This window comes from Sorex araneus, chromosome 2, assembly GCF_027595985.1.
Source record: "Sorex araneus isolate mSorAra2 chromosome 2, mSorAra2.pri, whole genome shotgun sequence".
NCBI lineage: Eukaryota > Metazoa > Chordata > Mammalia > Eulipotyphla > Soricidae > Sorex > Sorex araneus.
Genome location: NC_073303.1, coordinates 298,072,172 through 298,094,603, shown reverse-complemented (window position 1 = coordinate 298,094,603; position 22,432 = coordinate 298,072,172).

Genomic DNA, 22,432 nt, shown 5'->3' with positions numbered 1-22,432 from the left:
GCAGTCAGAGTATCTAGATTTCCCCTAATCATTGGTTTTCTGAGCCCCAGTTGCCACAGGTTGGTGCAAAGGATATCAGGTAATAGCTGCACAGACAAAGAGTTGCACTCAGGAGAGGAGCTGAGAGAACCTGAACCCTTAAGTCTATTATAGTGGGCAACAGGAAGGTCACTACTTTGCTCTTTATGGAAACATGATCTCCTCCTTGCAATCCTTTGCTGATAAACATCCTTACAAAGACAGTGAAGGTAATGGAGAGGGAGAGAGAGGGCACAAGGGAGAAGGACTTTGGCTTGCACAGGTCTCACCCCAGTTCAATTCCTAGCACTGCAGATGCTCCTCCACGCACTGCTAGGGGTAATCCCCAAGCACAGAACCCTGAGAATTGTGTTGCTGTATTTGGCCCTCACACACACACACACACACACACACACACACACACACACACACAACCTAATTAAGAATGAAGAGGAGTCAGTGCCATTTGCAAGAGATGCAGAAACACAGAGGCCATGGCATTTTCTCCCAGCCTTATGATATACCTTTTATTTTGTTCTTTAGTTTTTCCTGACTGGGCTGGAGCAGTAGTGCAGCAGGTCGGGCGTTCTTCTTGCACGCAACCGAGCTGGGTTCAATTCCTCTGCCCCTCTCGGAGAGTATGGCTACCGAGAGTATCTCGCCTCCACGGGAGAACCTGGCAAGCTACCTGTGCCATATTTGATATGCCAAAAACAGTAACAACAAGCCTCACAATGGAGACATTACTGGTGCCCGCTTGAGCAAGTCTGATGAGCAACAGGATGTCAGTGATTACAGTGATACTCTTTCCTGACTACTAAGACCCTCATAATAAACATAGAGATTTCATAAAAATGGAACATCACATTTAAGAAAAGATTCCCCTTTCTCAGCAATAATTTATGACAGAAAAGTATCTAAAAATCTTGCCTTCTACATAACTTTAAATTATAATAGATAATTTGCACAGTATTTTTACACATAAGCATTTCTAATATATACTTAGAAAAAATAGGAAAGATTTTTTATTTTTGCGGGGGTCACATCTGGCTGTTCTCAAGGCTTGCTTATTGATTTTTGCTCAGGAATCACTCCTGGTGGGCTCAGAGGACCATATGTGGTGCTTGGGGTCAGACCCAGGTTGGCCACGTGCAACGCAAGTAAGTGCCCTATCTGCTGTACCATCACTCCAGTCCCTCAAGAAAATGCATAACAAAAACTGTAAAGATATTTTATAAAGACATACCTATTTGAACATATTGAAGTTTTACACATGTAATTTTCAATATGGCAGTGTTTAGTGGCTTGTATAAATATCTGTAGTTGAGTCTAATGGAAATGATGGACAGAAGAACACAGTCAAGTGTTTGTACTACTGTATGTTTTATACTCACATAATCCAATTAGTATCCCATTTTTATAAACACAGTTATCTTCTTCAATATATTAAGAACAAACTTTGATCCTAGTCTGTCCTAGATATTTTGATCTTTAATGAATACACAGAAATGGACAATGTACAGTGTCTTCAAGAAACAACCTTAAACATTTAAAGCAGTTTATATATTCTACTTATTTTTTTCACTGGCACTCACCCATGTATAAAGTCTAGTCTTATGGGCTGGAAGAGATACTTGGTTGTTTATATGAAAGAAGTTGGTAAGCAAGTGACAGATTTCTTGCTTGGGCTGAATTTTATCACAGTCATTTAATGAACTTTGTATGGTACAGCTTCTCTATGTATTGTGGCAGTGAGTAGAAAAATTACTTCAACTACTTCAATGAACTGAAGTGTTTCAATTATTGTTCTGTCATGCTAACATATTTCAAATATGCAGTAACCACATATGGACTGGTGTGCTGGACAGTACAGATACAGAACATGTTCAACATTATAGAATGTTCTATCATGCAAAACTATTTCAGAATATGGATTTGCTTGCCAAGGTGTATCATTTAGTTATAAACTGGATATGCTACAAAACTGGTACATTTAATCTCCATTAGCAGAGTATTACTCAGTATACCATACAGAAACTCAAAAGTATACATATAACAAATATTTACATTGTATTTGTACTCAACTTATAACCATATTCATTGTTTATGGAAAAAAGGGGTAAGTCATATAGAAATAACAGAATCAACCCTCTGAATTTTATGTAAGTGATAGTTTCAGTAATTTTTAGTAGCCTTTCCCTTATGATTGAAATTCTCCTTGATGCTGTTTTCTTGACGGTGACTTTGTTGGAAAGTATAAAATCTATAATTACCACATTAGCTCACAGATGAATTTGACAGGGTTTGCGCTTTGTAAATGTCATTCGTTATTTGCATGTGGCATTTAAATTCCTCCGAGTGTTAATGCACCACGGAGACTTTTTATGTTGCTTCTGAGTTGTTCCTTTTGCTAATTTTGATTCATTTTAAAGCAGGCATTTTAAGAATTAGTGAGAAAGATGTATTTTTGTGTTTTATAATGCCATTGGCACTCTATAAGCTTAATAAAGAAATAAGAGTCCAAGAACTATGAAAGAAGATTTTAATTTTTCTTTCTACTATTTTGTTGAATCATTACTGGAGAAAGTAGAAGGACTCCCAAAATCCGAACCTCAGAGCTCAAGGAGAAGGAGTAAATAAGGTAAGAACAGATGGACCTGGTCAACTGCATTACAAGTGAATTAAATAAATTCAAGTTCCCAGATGATCTTTGAAAAGCAATTTAAAAAAATTCTGTTAGTGGTGTGACTACCATAGCTAGTTTCCCCAATGTTAGAAGTAGAAGCCTGAAAGGTAAGGTTCAGTTGCACATGAAATGGAATTGCCTCATGTTTCTACATCATCAATTTTGACCCCTCGCAACATTTTGTACTCTAATCTTCAATAGTCAGGGTTTTTGAATTCTCAACCTTGTCATTGATGTTTCTTTGGAGAAATGAAGTTGTCTTTCTTGCTAATCTTACTTGATTTCCAGTAGGTTTACATTGTTTGTATCATCTTTATTTGCTTTTGTCATTAAGCAAGATCTTGGATCAAGTAATTCTTTGTCCAATTGGGAACAACTCATCCTTGTAGAACCTTCACTGGAGTTCTTAGTCATATGCTCATTTGTGTATATTTATACCTATGTGAATTATATTACTTAAGATTATTAACTTAAAGTGATGTGATTTGAATTTTTTATGTGTACGCTTCTTTTTAAAAGTTTGTAATCAGTTTTAAATCGCAATTCAAAACAATACAAAAAAACAAACCCTTTACTTTTCTTAAATGAATGTCTATAGTTCCCCAACTTCCCCCACCCTGCCCCCCCCACAAGGATAGGCACCATCATTATTGAGGTTACATACTTTTTCTTTGCATCTGTGTGGATGCATGCATATATGTCTAGGATAATGTTATTTTATACTGTGAATTTGGGGTTAATTTAGGGGCCACATCTGGTGATACTCAGGGCTGATTCCTGGCTTTTGCCCAGGATCACTCTGGGGACTATATTGGATGTCAGGAACCAAAGGCAGGTCAGTCTCATTCAAGACAAGTGCCCTAAGTGCTATACTATCACTCTGGTTCCTATAGTATTAGTTTAACTTCACCATTAATATTGAACATCTTTACTACAATATAAAATCTTAAGAAATTATATCTTCTAGAGAATCATTTATAAGGACTCTATAGTAGCCCAATGTTTACAAGTACCGTCAATTATTAAACTATTCGTGGTATATAATTTGATTATTTTTGGCATGTTGATTTTATTATCAGTAATTTTTTTAATTGTTCACTCTAGTACACACTTACATTTTATATTAGGATGGAAAATTCTAAAAATGTTTGGAATAAACACTGTTAAGTATTCCCCTATCCTTATGCAACAACTTGCTACATGTTTTCTTATCCAAAGCAATAATTCATAACTTGGTTTACTTAAGTCTTGAGCATTACTCATTTTGTCTACTAATCAATGTTCTTTTATACATTTGCTCTTGCTTTTATCTTATCTTCCCAAACTAGCTCCTATGTATTGAATTAACAGAATGACAAACTCAACAAGAGTTTAGTGATTTTTCTTTCCATAGTATAGTGCATTTATTTTCATAGGGTCAAAACACATTTATTAATGAGATAATACTCTAATAGAGGGATTATTGGCTTTAGTACAAGGTTGAGGAAGACACATATAAACAAATAATTTAGTGTATTGTTCATTCGTTTAAAGGTTTGAGTACGTTACTTTCTCTGTTTAATCATCAGTTTGGCTGCAACTTTATTTGAAATAACTCAAGCCTTTCAAATAGATCAAGGTGACGAGCTAGAAAGTGAGCAATTTCAGACAAAAATTACATCTTGTTGTGATTCTTAGATACTTAGTTTTGTTCATTGCATACAACATATGCATAATAAATGTTTTTCACTTGATCAACTAACATTGGTAAATTGTGATACTGACCTCTAGATTATTTGTTTTGTTTGCTTTTGTTACTAATCCTTGCAATTCTGTCAGAGACAGTGTATGGGAAATGCCTTAAAATATTTTTAAGTTGGGGAAAAAAATGAATAATAGGGGTAGGCAGCTAAAAATTCTAACTCCTTTATGTAAGAAATATGAGCAAGGCGTGGCTCTGTCCACAGTCCATTAAGAAAATAATCACTTAGGTCAGTCATTAACTGTAAATGCAGTAAAAGAGTAATATTTGTAGCAAAATGGAGCTGAAGAATGAAACTTAAACTCTACATGGAGATACCTGCTTGATTTGGTGCCTGGAAGGTGAATACGATTTTGTTAGGAATGTGGTTAGAAAGAAAAGACACAATATGCAAGACACAATATGAAAGAATTGTGATACCAAATACAATGCATCAGCAACAGAGCAGCAGAGGAGCTGCCTGGAGAAATGGGCCTGGGATAATCATTTTTTTTGTGTCCTCAACCTAGCATTCTCTAGGCCGATGTGTTCACCATGTTTGCTACGCATTAGTACTACTGTCTCCGAAGGTTTAACAACGCAACTGCTCAGGCCCTATGTACAACATTTAAAAGGGGTATTGAGATACTATTTCAACATTGAATACATCATTTTGGCAGTACCTGTGGGGTAGAGGAGTATGGAATGCTTATAAAGTATAAAGAGCCTCTACCATTTTATTGATATTATTAAGGACTCATATATATATATATATGTATATATAATGGAAATATTTTCTTTGGCTGAATAGAGTGCAGAAGAAACTATCTATCAGACTTGCTTAAGTGACCTGCCTTCAGATCTTAGTTTTGACATTTTCTAGCAGAGTGATCTTAAGTATTTGACATCACTCCTGATACCTCAACTAAAAAAAACGTGGAAGTTAGACAAAATCAGTGCTTTTACTTCTCTGTTCAATAGGTCCTTCACAATTTCTTTTGAAATTTCTCAGGGCTTCCAAAGAATGGAATAGTGAATAATAAGAGAACTACAGTAATTCTACTTTGTAATAGTTTTATCAATATGCTTATATATCGGACTTTTTTTGGTAGGGCTCATAAAAATAAGATGTACTAAAGATAAAAATAGTAAAAACTTCTGAGTTGGAACTTAAGAAAAAACTTCTGAGCTTGGTAATTGTAAGAAAACCTTCATTTAAAAATACTGTGTTTTACAGTGTTACAAGTAATTTGGTGCTCCAAATCCCTGCCGTCTCCACAAGGTTATTTGGGGAAACAGCTATTAAAAGTTTTCCCAAGCTGGAAGATAATTCTGTAAACTTTTTATTTACCATCTCTAGATACTGGCATTGTTATATACACATCGATATTATGCAACATAATTTTATTATTTCTGTTCTCTGAAAAGGTATGAAATACTCATTATACATGCTAATTCTTACAGCTGCCTAGACATAGTGGTGATCCAGTTTTTGTGTCTGAATCTGGGTTTCCTTTGAAACAATGCTGTAGTCAATTATTAAATTATGCCACAGCACAGAAAAGAAAGCATACTATTTTTTTCTTCTTAGTAAAAAAATCTTGTTTCCAGTGTGGTCAGCACATCTTGGTTCCAATACATGCCCCCAGCTTTTATTATTTCATACCAAAGGTTTCTTCCTGAGGGGAAACCAAGATGTTATAGCTGAGCTCTCTCCTGTGGAAATACCAAAGGAACTCTATTCTAGGTTTTTTTTTTGAAGGTAGGATTTTATTTTCCCTCTTGTTCAATAAAGAAAATGTCCTTGACATAGTAAGTCTTCTTCAACAAAGGGAACTTTTTTGTGGACTCCTTCATTCATAGAGGTGAAAGACTCCCAAGGTCAGGAACGTGCTTAGGATGTTTTAGCTCAGCACTCCACGCAGCAGAGGGGAGGTTCTTGCAAGGAGGAAGCAAGGAAAAGTTACTGATAAATGACTTTTACACAGACTATGCAAAGAATTGCTTCTCTTTTGTAGTAAGAAGATGAATCCAACAAAAATGGGTAAGGATTTTAATAGTCACTTCCACTTCATCAAGAAGAATACGTAGGTAGGAAATAAGTTCAAAGAATATGCTCAATATCATTAATCAGTAGTTAAATGCAAATCAAACCTATGAGACACTTCTACTTAGGCATTACAATGTCCCCAATTTAAACCACAAAATATTAATCGTATGAAGGTAATTATATTTAGCTAACCCATACCCATATTCCATTAAGAATGTTAAGAATAATTTTTTATAGTTTGACTGTTCATAATTTATAGGTGTTTCCAAAATGTCAACCACATTAACCCTGACTTTAAAGATTTAATATAAATTTGACTTAAAACCTGCCAGTTCAGAAAGTAGAAAATGCATTCCTTTTCGCCACCATCAACCTTAGGAGAGATATCTATTAACGGTTATTTGATTAACATTAATAATTCTTATTTCCTGTTCTTTCTGAACTTTGAGACTTACTGTTTTCTTAGCCCTAGAGAATATTCTTTCTTTTATATATCTTTTATTTGTCTTAAAAAAACAAGGAAGGGCCAAAAATTTTCACAAAATGATGTCAATTATTCTTGGAGAAGACTTCTTTAAAATTTACAGGCAATGGAAGAGGGTTTATAGCACAAAATCACACAGAAAATATTTTATAATTAAATATTAGATGGTTATTTTCTTACAAGTTCTTCAGTCATCCTGCCAACAGGAATTATTCTCCCCCAATAGTTCTCCTTAGACTAAAATCTTCTCTCTTATAATTTGACCATACCTTCTACCTTAGTAATTTTCCTCATTTTTCTTTTCTCGCTTGGAATTCCCAAATGTGCGATATCCTTCCATGCTGAACTGCTTAGTTAATGCTTCCATATATTTCCTCTAGACTATAATAATCCTTGGTATTCTTTTCACAACACAGGCTGTTTCCTTTTCAAAAATATTCTACTTCTTTGAAGGAATTCATATTCTATCCACTAATATGCTTTTAAAAAGCCCTTCATATGTAGAGTAATTATAACTTGACAAATTAAGCATTACTTGCTTGGTTCCCTTCATATTAACAAGAGAGTAAACATAAATGACTTAACATGTCTCTGCCATCCTCTCAGCTAATCAATTCATAAAAATAAAACAAAAAAGAACCAAAAAGATATCACAGGGGTAAGGTGATTGCCTTGCCTGTAAATGACCCCAGTTCAAGCTCTGGTACTGCTTATTATCCCTTGAGCCTGCCAAGTGTTAATCCTGGCACAAAGACAGGAATAGCCTCTTGAACACTGCCAGAAGTAGCCCTGTCTTCCCCAAACAAAATCTAAAATACAATAGGAAGTAATATAGTGATCAAATAACTTTAAAAAGTAGAAAAAAATTGTCTGAATTTTTAAATTAAAATCTTTTATTTTTGCCTTGGTCTTTAAGTTCATGATCTCCCTCGAACAATATCTTGCTTGTTTGTCTAGATGTTTCTTTGCTCTCCTATTTTCATGCTGGAGAAGTCTGTGTTCTCTCTCTCAAACGTGTATTTCTCCCTCTCTCTCCTTTGACATATTTCTAAATAAGTTTTTGTAAATCTTACTTTGTTTCACAAATACATATATATATATTTAAGAATAAAAAGATTAAATTCCTTCAATAAACATCCATACTTCATAGCCAAAGATTATCTGTAATAAAGGAATATAATCACAGTGTCTTATATAACATACTCTCAGAAATTATTATAGCATGACAATAAATTAATTTATCATACAATAAATGCTTACACAGTAACCATCATGGTAAATTAAGGAATACATGAAGATATGTCAACTCCAACCACTATATGAAGCACTTGAAAGCAGTAGGCACTGGCATTCTTCCCAGGACTTCAATGATGCCAGCAATTTTACTTTTAATTATAGTTATCTATATTTTTATTTTAAGATATGAGAAAATTAGGGGTTAATTCCAGGTAATGTGTAATCTTGGACCATTAGTATTAATACAAAAGCGAGTGCATATAAAAAGGAAAAGTAAAAACTAACACCATTGGATATAGATGCCCAGATTTCTCTTTTTAATGAATAACTAGTAGACTATATAAAACTTTTAATTTTTATGGTTTAATTTGAAAAGTTTGAGATTAACTAATAGTTTTTCATCTAAAGTCACAAGCTAGAAACCAGTAACTAAATGAAGAATTAAAAAAAATTGAAATATTTGCATAGCTACTCATACTTTCATAAATGTAAATAAACAACTCATCATTGACTTCCTTCTCTGGAGAGCAAAGTCCTCAACATAGGCTCCAGGCAATGGAGCACATAAACAGATCCGATTATTTTAATTCTTTAGAACACCAAGTTCACCAGGGTGGACAGAACCCAGCTTTCTAGAATTGAATTCTAAACTAAAATGTCAAGGTCATTATCCTAATGTAAGAAGTAGTCTGATTAATGTAAGTTGAAATAAGTACTGATATGCTTAGGAGTACTGATAGAATGGTTAAAAAGTTTTGAATCTCATGTTGGAGTGAAAGTACAGAGAGTAAGGCACTTACCTTGCATGCTCCCAACATGAGTTCAATTCTTGGCACCACAAATGGGTCCCTGTGAAATGTATGATCCCCTGAGCACTGCCAAAAGTGATTCCTGAGCATGAAACCAGGAATGATTTCTTAGCACTGCTGGGTATGACTCCAAAATCAAAACAAAAATGCTCAAATATTTGCCCCTGATAATTAATCTTCTGGCTATATCCCATACTTTAAAATAGTATGAAATAATATTTGGATATTTAAACTGTCCAAATGAAGTTTTCTAAGAATAATCTAGCCACAAGTACATATCATATTAACTATACATTGTGCCTATTTAATCTAGAATTCACAAGCATCTTAGGTCAAGTCCAATAAGACATGATACAATATGATATGAAAAGTTCTGGGTTCTACCTTATCATATTTTAGGACTGCATTTCTTTCGCTCAAGAATTCAAATGTACTTTCTACGCTAAAATTTATCTCAAATTATCAAGATGATAATCATATGTTTGAGTGGTAATTCTTTTTGTTTGTCTTGGTTTTGATGTTTTGTTTTTGAGCCACACCATCTGATGCTCAGGTCTTATTACTATGTGCTCGGGTATCACTCTTGACAAGGGTCAGAAGACCGTATGTGGTGCTAGATTTAACCTGGGTTGACCATGTGCAAGGCAGGTGCCTTAGCCACTGTACTATCTCTCCGGTACAGCTCTTGTTCTTTTTACTACAGTTTTTAATTGCTTCTATTGATTTATTCTTCATAAAAATTGCATGTGGTAGGGGAGTTGTACTACACCTAACAATGCTAAGGGGTTCCTTCTGGACCTGAACTCAGGGATCACTTCTGGCAGTGCTGAGGAAACCCCTGGGATACTGGGGCTGTTTTTTTACAGTTACCAACTGGGAAAAATGAGTGACACAATTTTCTGTACCTCTCTATATTTTTATATAATAGCTTAATTTTTATATCAAAAATATACAATTAAGCAGGTGTTTTCTAGAAACGTCTGCATTTTCCTGACACCTTATTTCTTCCCACCACCCCCACCATATTGTCACACACCCGAATAACCATGTCTTTTATACCATGAGCACGTCTGTGCCAACGGGACATCTTTTGGGGGAAGCACATGGGCTGCTGTAAACAGTCAATTATCTCACAACTGAACTCCTCCTCAAATATTTCTTTTCTTCCTGTGTACTTGGATCTCCCAACTGGTGAGACATTGCATATATCTGCAGATGAGAGAGATAGTCAAACTCCCTATAAATTAAATCACTCCATATAAATCAAACTCCAGTATAAATTCTAAGGTTCAAATGAAGGAGGAAAATCAAACCCCTCAATCTTTTTTTTTCACCAGGGACTGAAAAAGTTGTGTGTGTGCTTAACCTGATGACAGGGAGGAAACGGGTTCTCCGTGGCTGTGAAATTAATCTGGAAGCAGTGGTGAACTTGTTGGATTGTAGAACACCAGCTCCTGCTTTTGTCTGACAGCTATAACTCATAGAGGTGCTGCTGGCTCTGTGCCGTGGACATTTGCTTCCTGCAAGGATGGTAGCTTGGATTTGATATTGTGAAAGTGAGGTGAATCCAGTGAGATTTATATCCCGTATAAACTGGTAAATATGAAGTGAAACTCATATGTGATTAAAGATTTCTCCTGTCCATTCACCCCACATGCCACGTCAGTGGCTGAGGTCTCGGAATTAGAACATCTATATTTTAAGTCATTCTGAAAGCTCAAGTCTAGGAAGAACACAACTTCCCAGGACTCGACAAATTTTCAGAATTAAACTTATTTCAGACTAGCACTTGCAACAGTCAATTGAGTAGGGATTTAAGATACTGCAGCTGCTCAAAGTTAAAAAGGAAGTATGGGATTTTGATGTGTTTACCCATGTCTTAACCTCTTTAAAACCTAGTTTTCTCTTGTTGTGTCCTTTTTTCCCATTTACAAATATTTATGGGTGTTAATTTTACTCTGACTCCATCAGAATCTTTTTGTGGGGGAATAAAGGGCAATGCAGATAAGTAGCAGAGAAATTTTATCTGACCACCAATTATTCACAGGTACTTCTGGCTAAAAACATTAGAAAAATCAAAGTGGTAGTGAAAATAGCCAAGACCAAGTAAGAAGGAATATCCACATCTAAAGACAATTATTAGAAGAATAATCTCAGAAACCATTGTGAGTAATCTGAGAAGTTGGGAGAAGAAAAGGTGGAGGTTAGGGTCATAAACCTTTGGAAGAAAGAGAAGAGGAGAGAAACAAAGAGGAAAAAGAACTTTCTTATATTTATCTCTAAGTATTTATAGGGGATTGTTCCCGGGGTCCTTAAGGATAATAAAATATGCAAATATTCAAATCTTTAAGATAAAATGGCATAGTTTTATGTACAATATTTATGCAGCATCTTTATTATCTCTGAATTATTTTGATTGAGAAAAATATAATGAGATAAAAATGAAATAATGGTATTTATTTGAGGTTTTATTTGCAAACTGGGTTATCAACTTAAATTGTGTAAACTGTGTCACTCTGATACCTTTTTTAAATGGAGTTCCAAAGAAAAATAAAGAATAAATAAGCATATAATTTACCAAGAACTAGACTTATTTCTTAGAGTTTGTCAGATTTTAGTCAAATTAACCTTGGTTAGCCCAGAGGGAAGAAAAAGGAAAAACTGTATACATTGCAGAGAGAAGATCAAAGCCTGCCTAGCAACGGATCTTTCCAAGCAGCAGATTGTTTTATGTTAATCAAACGTTCATTGCAATGAGATTTTGGTACAAAATAAAGTTCTCAGTCCTTTAAAAACAGACCTTTCCAAACAAAGCACCAAGTAAAGGGTGCTAGGAGGGCTGGCTTGATGTGGGCGATGCGGGCTGAAAATAGACTCTAGACCAAACATGATGGCTACTTAATACCTCTATTGCAAACCACAACACCCAAAAGGAGAGAGAGCAAAAGGGAATGCCCTGCCACAGAGGTGAGGTGAGGCAGAGGGGACGGGGTGGGGGTGGTGGTAGGGATGCTGGGACCATTAGTGGTGGAAAATTGGCGCTGGTGGAGGGATGGATACTCAATCATTGTATTGACTGAAACACAAGCATGAAAGTTTGTAAGTCTGTAACTGTACTTCACAATGATTCACTAATAATTTTTTTTTAATTTTAAAAATTAAAAAGAAGTAGAACTTTCATTCTTAATGTACCCAATGCAAGGTGAATGCGATGTAAATAGTTGTTATTCTGTATTTTATAAGGAACACTGTGAATAAAAAAAAGTCTGTGCATATTCAATATAGATCTGACCATCATAGGTACAAAATAAAGTTCTCAGTCCTTTAAAAACAGACCTTTCCAAAGCACCAAGTAAAGGGTGCTAGGAGGGCTGGCTTGATGTGGGCGATGCGGGCTGAAAATAGACTCTAGACCAAACATGATGGCTACTTAATACCTCTATTGCAAACCACAAGGAAAATGGCTCAGAATGCAGGGATGTATGTTACGCATACGTAAGGTATCAGAGTGACACAGTTTACACAATTTAAGTTGATAACCCAGTTTGCCCAATGATAACCCAGAGAGCCCAATGTTCAATTCCTGGCACCACCTTGGCCCTCAAGTGCCTTTGAGCACAGAGCTAGTGCAGGTCCTGAGAACTGCCAGTGAGGCCCCATCATAATTAAAAGGGAAAAGGTGTGGCCTTGACCTAATTATAATAGTAGAGTTTTGCTTTGTTTTGCTTTTTGTTTGTTGATTGAATGCACAGATGTGGGGCCTGAGGTTAGGGAGCGCTGACCGCATTTGATTAAAGCTGGACCCTCAGCCTGCACTCAGTTTTGTGGTCATAAAACAACTCATCGTCTCAATAGCTGCCAACAATAATATTTATTTCTCTCTAAAACTATATCACAGGTCAAACGATGCTGGGCAGTTCCCTGCCAGAGAATTCTTCATGGCTCTATCAGAGTGGATGGAGAACGAGACAAAACTACAGGACGGGTGCTTACGAGGGAAATGCTTTATCTCTATTGATATTTCATTCATCTAAACAGTCACACGGTCAAGCCAGCATCAATGGAGGTGGGAAGAAATATTTTGAAGAATATGTAATTGCATAACTGTATGTAGTAATTAAAAGTTTTGAGTATTCAAAACAAGGAAAAGTGGTACAGTTTCCATCATTTATGGAGTGTCAGTTATTTTGTCAAATCCTTGTTTTGGGTTTTTCTAATGTTTTCATCATAGATTAGTGGGATAATCGACCTTGGGCTAGAGGAAAACCCAGAGAAAAGCATCAACCTCATCATATGATATCAAGGGCATAGGTCAACATGATTCACTGTTGTTGATGTTAATCTTGGGGAACTTTCTTTGAATTTCTCCAAAGAGAAGTTGTTTCCCCTTTTCTGCACTGCACTCTTAGAAAGAAATCACTCTGTACAGCCCACACCTGAAAGAGTGGGAAGTTATGTTCCACATCCTTGAAGGCACTTTCACCTTTTTATAGGTGAGAAATATGAGGTTGAGAAAGTTCAAGCCCAGGTTGACATAGTCATAGAAGCATCAAGATTGAAATCCAGATCTACTGAATTCAGAAACTATACTTTTCTCAGCACTACACAGAAGGAGGCATTAAAAACAGTGAACTGATTTGAAAAATAAAAGGATGCATGCAATGTGTATCATTGGCCTATGCTGAGAAGCATGCACCTAGATACTAGAGGCATTCAAATCACTGTTTCTTCATAGGAAACAGCAACATTGGAACCGTAGCGTTGTGCTTCTTGATGTTTATAATACTATACAATTATTGTTTTGACATGCCTATTAATCTGACTTTCTACAAATACACCCTAATACCATCTAATCATTAATCCATTTTCAAAAGGAACACCAAGTCCTGGGGCACAGTGTGGGGTTTGTAGAAGATAAAAGGATTTTATCTGCACTTCTAAGAGACAGTTTTCAGCCAGTGTCTTGTTTTGGTTTTGAAAATAATTATGTAAGTCGAGCCAAAAATAAGTTTAACTAGGTTATAGAAGATATAAATACAGACAAAATGGAGTTTGAAAACGTTTTTTGTTGGTGCGGAGGGTGAGTGGTTGAGGTCTCACCTGGCAATGTCCAGTGATTACTCCTGACTCTATACTCAAGGATCATTTACGGCAGTGATCAGAGGACGTTATGGGATGCCAGGGATTGAACCTGAGTCAGCCATGTGCAAGGCAAGTGCCTTACCTGTTGTACTATCTCTGGCCCTGAGCTTGAAAACATTCTATATATTGCATACTAAACAGTCTTTTTCTCTATCCTGTTTGTTTGTTTGTTTGTTTGGGGGTCACATCCAGCAATGCTGAGAGGTAACTCCGAGCTGTGTACTCAGGAATTAAGCCTGGTAGTTTTAGGGAGGGCTGGAGCGACAGCACAGCGGTTGGGCGTTCGCCTTTCATGCGGCTGACTAGAGTTCGATTCCTCCGCCCCTCTCAAGAGCCCGGCAAGCTACCGAGAGTATCGAGCCCGCGCAGCAGAGCCTGGCAAGCTGCCCGTGCGTATTGGATATCCAAAAAAAAAAACAAAAACAGAAACAATAAGTCTCTCAATGAGGGACGTTACTGGTGCCCGCTCGAACAAATCGATGAGCAACGGGATGACAGTGACAGTGACAGTTTTAGGAAACTATACGAAACGATGGGGATTGATCCTGGGTCAGCTGTGTGTAAGGCAAATGTCAAACCTGCTGTATTATTGTTCTGGCCCCATTTCTTTACCCATTTTTATAAGCAGAATAGAGACTACCTGGTTTCTGAGTCACATGTGAAACCAATGATTTAATTATTATAATGAGATATCCTTGAACTTGATTAGTTAAAATGTCATGATGGTAGCAGTGATTTCCAAATACACTGATTTCTTGGCTGGCAATCAGGAAGTTAAGTGATGTACCTTTCCCCCATATTATACAGACATCTATATTTTTCAGAAAGAATTCTCTTTCAATTTCTGAGACTGTCTGAATTTTCTGAAGCCTTTCAAGTAAATTGGGTCTTTAGAGTGCTTACTAATTTTTTACCTCAATGTTCCAGCACATCCTAGAACACTATATGCCCAATAAATGTTTGTTAAATTAATACTGAATGAATGTCTTCAAGAGAGGATTGTGTAAACGTAAGTCATAAAATATCTAAATGAAGGGCTATGTATAAAGCCCTAGTAAAATTAACTTCCCTCAGTCCAGAATAAACTTAAATTTTATGAGAGCAAGTATAATAAAGTCTGTATATTGTAATTTATGTGAAAGTACATTTTCTTCCAAATATCATAATCAAAGGCAAGAGACCTCAAGCTGTATGCTAATGATTGACTAGGAGTAAATCACTAAAATTTTCTTGCAGTAAATCACTAAAATTTTCTGGCCATTCATGAATAATCTAAAAAAAACACCCTTTTTTCTTAATGGGATTATATTTTCTTTACATAAAATTTATTCATAAATGTACTTAATGCTGGTGAGAGTGTGTTTAAAGTTTTACCTTCTCCGCTAATATGAGAGTATTTAAAAGAAGTTTTATGAAATTAACCGGGAATATAAATGAGTATCATTAAATTGTTGATGGTTTTATTATTTTTAACAAGGTTGTTTTAGATATTAATTTAAAATAAATAAACATGTATTTAATTAGAGATTAAAAGTTGAGAAATAAGGATGCTTGTTAAGCAGTAATAGTGAGAACTTTGAAAGAACATACATCTTAATGGAGGAATTCTCAACTAAATTAGAAAATGTTTCCATTTCTCTTGTTCCCAAGGAATAGGCTTATTTTTTATCCACTGAAGAAGAAATTTGGCAAACTCTGTTTTCCTTTCCTTAGAAAATATCCATTTATGTCCTTTCACATTAGCCCTATGGAATTTTGAAAAAAAAGGAGTACCGAGGGAAGACTGGATGAAGTTCTTGCTGCTACTTTTCTCACAAAAGATAAAAACTCTTATCTCTGATCCAGAAATACCATATCTTCTACCAGAATCTATGACACAGCAATACTAGCTGTTTGGAATATAAGCAAAATGATATCTGACATTTTATGCATTTTTCAAAAACAATAGTGTCAATATCAATTACTATTCTATAATTAATATGCTGCTACATCAGGCCCATGACTAGAGTAAGAAAATGCCTCTACCATTACTTGGAGTTCCTTCTCCAAACTCTCTCAGTGTTTTTCCATTCCTGTTCTATTGACCATATATTACGATTGATCTCCATTGGGGATTGCCTTATCTTCTGAAATGGCAAGGCTGTTTAACTCTTCACATCAGTATGTCAGTCTTTCTCTTAAGCAAACTCCTCAGCGTTCAGTATTCCAGTGCCCTCTCTGAAGAGGAAGAGACGAACTCCACATTTTTGAAGCCAAGAAAGTGAAGAGAGCACTCTGTGTATGTATACACAGTACCAAATTTCCATGTTTTGAAACAGTACCCCCAATGGTTTACATTAATTGCTGGGTAATAAGGTCAGGTTTCTATTCACTGAGCATATTCAGTTGCTAGCCAGACTGGTTTTCCAAAATCCTCACTTTACTGGGAAGTTGGTAACTGCAATTTGCCTGAGTTTAAGCTTTAAGACCCCTTGTATTTCCTTAGAAACATAAGGTAAGCCTTTTGTCTCCATGTTGCAGTTTTTCCACACTGCCTCTCCTATAACATGAGGTGAAGGTTCTATTGAATTTCCTAAGCTTAGAAGCATGGTGGTTTGCAATAGAAACACCTTGAACTTAGAATGAAGAGACAAGCCATTCAGTCCGGATATTGTCACTTCTCTGCAGTCTCCAGTCATATGATCTCTCTGGGATTCCATGTCCCACACATATGAAGTAAGTCAACACTTTGAAGCTCATTGCTCTATTTTCAGTAGCACTGTAGCACCACTGTCCGCCCGTTGTTCATCGATTTGCTTGAGTGGGAACCAGTAACATCTCCATTATGAGCCTTGTTGTTAGTGTTTTTGGCAGATCCAATACGCCACAGGTAGCTTGCCAGGCTCTGCCATGTGGGCGGAATACTCTCGGTAGCTTGCAGGTATTTCCGAGAGGGACAAAGGAATCGAACCTGGGTCGGCCACATGCAAGGCAAATGCCCTATCTGCTGTGCTATTGCTCTAGCCCTATTCTCAGTATTCAACAAAATTATATATATGAGAATTAATACAAATTATAGAATACATTATAGAATACATATAAGCATTCAAATAACCCAAAAAATATTCCTGATATATGCTGTGTTATACAAATATGCAAGTAGTAGAATTTCATGTGGAAATCATTCGTTAATTTTCTTAACATTAATAGCTCTAAAATTGCACATTACCTGGAATTAAACCTCTAATTTTCTCATCTTACAATCACAATATAGATAGCTATAATTATAAATAAAATTGTTGGCATCACAGAAGTCCTGGGAATAGTGCCAGTACCTAGTGTTTCAAGTGACCCTCATTTGTAGGTGGTCAGTGAATACTAGGAGTCTTCTGGGCTTGAGATGACACATCTGACAATTAGGTGAAATGATCATCTGTGAGTGAGCAGTTTGGTCACAGGGATTATTTTTGGTGATGCAGTTTCTACTTAAGCTACAGTGTTGCTGTATCTCCCAGACAGCATTGTGGGAAATCTAAGCATTTCAGATGCTAGCTAGCACCCTCCTCCAGTTTCCCTATTCCTCTGTGGGCGCGGGTGCATCTAACCTTATAAAGACAATGTGTAACAACTATGGTACATTTCCACAATAGAATACTACGCAGCTCTCAGGGAAACAATGAAGTCATGAAATTCGCTTATAAATGGCTGGACATGGAGAGTATCATGCTGGGGGAAATGAGTCAGAAGGAGAGGGTGAGACATAGAATGACCGCATTCATTAGTGATATTAAAAAGAAAAAACATAGTTTGACACTAATACCTCAAGACAGTTGAAACAATGGCCAGGAAGACTCGTCTAGATTGGAAGCTTGCCGCAAGTGTGGCAAGGGGAGGGCAGTTAGGATAGAGAAGGGAACACTATGGTAATGATGTTGGAAATGATCACTCTGGACAAGAACTGAGTGCTGAAAATAGGTGAAAGGACAAAAATGACACCCTTTCAGTACTTGTATCACAAACCATAATGCCCTAAAGGAAAGAGAGAGACAAAGACAGGGACAGAGACAGAGAAAGACAGAGACATAGGGACATAGAGACAGACAGGACAGACAGAACAGACAGAGACAAAGACAGAGAATGGGGGGTCAGAAATTTGGGACATTGAGGTAGTGGGAACTTTGTAACTGTGTATCTCACTGTGATTCACTAAAAGCAAACAAACAAACAAGCAAACAAAAAAAAATCTTTGCAGGACAACCATCTTGGAAATACACATTTGGATGTCACAGTTCTAAAGGAAAGCCTGAGAAATAAACAAACTTGTGTTTTCACCCTGCTTTGTGGTTCTTCTCATGCCCAATGGCAAGCATTTACCAATCATGGAGGTCTCTTTCTAATGAAATGGCAGCATAAAATGCCTTATCTCCTACGATTTCTGATATGAGCAGAAATGTATGTGGCATCTAAGAATGAAATCACTGTAATGAAAACAAATGGGTAAAAGATAATCTCATTGTGATTTAATCTAAGTGTTTGCCACCAGCTGGTTATTCTTCTTAATTTTTTAGTTTGTATTGCATAAACCCAAATTGTATAATACTTACTTGAGATAGGATGAAACCATCAAAGAATAAGAAGAGAAAGTCTAATATATGGTTTATTCCTCTACATTTTCACATGTCTTCATAGATACTTTAATTTAATCTAAACTACTTTAAACTACTTCATTCACTTTTACCCATTCTCCCCACTAATCCCCCAATACACACAAATTTACATACACCAGTTGCATAAATAGATGCTAATGATACATGCAATGTATGGGTAAGCATGCAGTCCTTATACACATGTGCAATTTTAGCACACCACTAGTCATATTACTTATGCCAAGTGACTTAAATACATCACCACCTCCCTCTCATTAGTCAACTCACCCCTTAAGAAATTTGCCCCAAATTTGGCTCATGACTCTCGTTTGAGACCACCCACACCCATGTGCCTGGGGTGTAAGACTATCTTAATGAATCTTCCTACTGTTATCAATATTATCTTGTCCTTGAATTTCTTCTCCAACAACGACAAGGAACCGAGCCTAGGTGGGGAGCCGACCTTGTCCCTCTTTACTTGGCAAATAACTTTGAGTGTCACAGTAATCTTGGATTGTCCCTTAGTCTCCTGGCCGAATTCATTCCTTTAGGTAGACAAAGAAAGTGGATCTTCAAGTAAACATTCTTCATATTATTTTTCTGAACCAGAAAGAGTTAAATCTCATTCTAGGACTTTGGGGTGAGATTCAGGGTTACAGGTTTTAATTCTCAGGGATAGCATATCAAGTGGAAAGGGCCTGGCAGGGTCATTTCAGGAGCCAAGCTGGGCCTGGCTCAGGGGTTCCCCTGATTTTCCTTGAGGTTCATAGGTGAGCAGGCACTGAACCACAGGCCTCTCTTGTCTCCATTACCTGGGGCCTCACAGCATCTTTCTCTTGTTAAAACTCATATGGGTACAGAACCTTACAGGAAGTGACCTCATCCTGCTCTAGCCTTAATATTAAACATTAATAACAAGGAGAAGAGATAAGTTGATATGTCCATCCATTATTACCAATGTTCCTGCCCTGTATTTATATTGAGAGATGACCAGCCTCTTTTTTTCCAGTATTAGAGCCGGGAATTGGCTAGTGTCTTTTCATTCCTATGTATTTACATTCAGTTTGCACAGATAGAAGCCTTTCAGAAAGTTACTTCTGCACACCAAAACATCACCTTTCACAATATCAATTTGTACATGATTCCAAAGAACATAACTTTTTCAATAAGGTCTTTTTTTTATTTTTTAAAGAAAAGCCCTATGATGTTTACAGAGATTTTTTTTATTTGCCTTCGAATCAGAACACGATGACTGTGATATTTTTAGTTTCCTTTAATGCTTTTGACTCCTGCAAGTCCAGCATCTAAAATTTGTATCTAGAGAGAACTCCTGAATGTCTTCCCTGTGTACCATATAAACCAGATATTTGCACTCTGCTAGGCTCTTACAAATTATGAATGGTCTTTTGCATCATTCTTATGCTCTAACAAAACCCTCAAGGATGATTCTTGAATCCTCTTTCTAGTTAATATCCTTCTCTCACTGTTCACAGTTTCTTTCCTATTGCCTCCTTCCATCTATCAGCTGCAATTTGGTAACTGTCAGATTTTTGGTCATATTATAAGGGTTTGTTCTTATTGCTTTGTTTTGTTCCTTGATATGTTTGTATTCCACACATGAGTAAGATAATCTGGTTGTGCTTTTCTCCTTCTGACTTGTTTCATTTAACACAACCCCCACCACCTCCAGCCATGTTGTAGCAAAGAGCAAGAACTTCATCTCTTCTCTTGGCTGGGTAGCATTCCACTGTGTGTATCTATACCACAGTCTCTTTATCCACTCATCTGTGGTTGTGCACGTAGTTGTTTCCAGATCTTTCCATTGTAAACAGCACTGTGAGATAAAGCATGAGTATGTAGAAATCTTTTTGAATTAGTGCTTTTTATTCCTGAGATAGATATCAAAGGAGTAGAATTGCTGGATCGTACTGTTAGCGTGATTTTTCCTGCACTGGTGGGCTCTTGAGACGTGTCTGAGAGATTTGCAGACAAAGCTCTAAGATTGAAAGTTAGTTTATTGTACAGATAAAGCAGATGGATCAGGGTCCCTCCCAGATGTTCAGGTCTCTCCTTTACCCTTGAACAACATCACTAGTCCTGTTCTTAATGCTGTGCGGTCCAATAAACGTCTTCCCTGTCTGGCCTTAGCAGTCTGCTCATTTCCCGTGAACAACGGCCACTCTATCCCGTCTACGCTTCCCCAGTCTCAGGGCCACGTGCAAGTGGATGAGGTCCCTGTGCTTGTACCTGTCACTGGGTCTCCCAACTGTACCCCAGCAGTTCCCCTCATCCTGTCTCAGCCTTTTTAGTTTCTGGTCACGACCACATGTGCATGGGTGAGACTCCTGTGCTCAGTGCTTTGTTACTACCTGGGCGCCTTGTGCTCTGCCTGTACCTGAGCTATTCTGAACATCTGGGTCCTGCCTGGATTCTGCCCCTGTCTGGCCCTGAATAGCCCACCTGCCCTGAACTTCATGGGTGCACCACCCTAACTGATCCTGGAGGTCTAGGAAGAAAGGAGAGAGTCCAGAGAGCATATGCTGGGAGAAAGAGGGATGGGAGAGGGGCTCTGGGGGCTTCCTTCTATTGGCTGCTGGTCCCACCCGCAACGTTCCCATTCTCCATTCTGATTGGCTACCTGTTCCGTGGGCGTAGAAGTGACCTGGAATTCTACACCTCAGTTCCTGCTCTATCAATATGATAGTTCTATTTTTAATTTTTGATGTCTCTGTATATTATATTCTATGTCAATGAATTAGTTTACACCAATAGAGCACCAATAGAGCAAGGGTTCCTTTTCCTCCACCACCCCAGCCATCATATAGATATATGCATATCTATATCATGTGTATACATGCAAAAACATGTGCATGTACATGTAGATATGTACATGTGTGTATTATATATATGTATATATGTTTGTGACCTTGGACTCTGGATTCGACGGACCCAAGCAGAGATCCTCTGCCTGCTATCCCCCAATCTCCAGTGACCCAGGGATCACACCTATTAGCCACACCCTGCCACACCCTGCTGTGTGTGGCCACCCTCCAGATCTCAACAGCTGCTCCTCCCAGATCGGAGTATAAAATTAGGCCCCTATAGCCATGCCAAGGGACTCCCGGCTAGGCTGATTTTATTCGGGAAGCCCAAGAGTAGGGCGGGTGAGAACCCTCCCCTCCCCCAGGGACCCAGCCCCGGCAGCTGACCTCCATTACCCAACCTCCGCCACACTCCAGGCCACTTTCCGGACACATTACAAGACAGTTCCTACTCATTTTCCATAATTACTACACCATATTTGATGGAGTTCAGACAGTAAGCAACAAATCAGAGAGCTGGGCAATCTACCGAGAGTATCCCGCCCACCTGCACAGGCAAAGCCTGACAAGCTACCCTGACATATTTGATATGCCCCAAACAGTAACAATAGGTCTCATTCCCCTGACCCTGAAAGAGCCTCCAATTGTTGGGAAAGACGAGTAAGGAAAGGCTGCTAAAATTTCAGGGCTGAGAGGAATAGAGATGTTACTGGGGCCCGCTCGAGTAAATCGACGAACAACAGGATGACAGTGATACACTAATACAGTGATATATGTATGTGTGCATATATATATACATATATATGCCAGTTTCACTGGTGTGAAGTGATATCACATTGT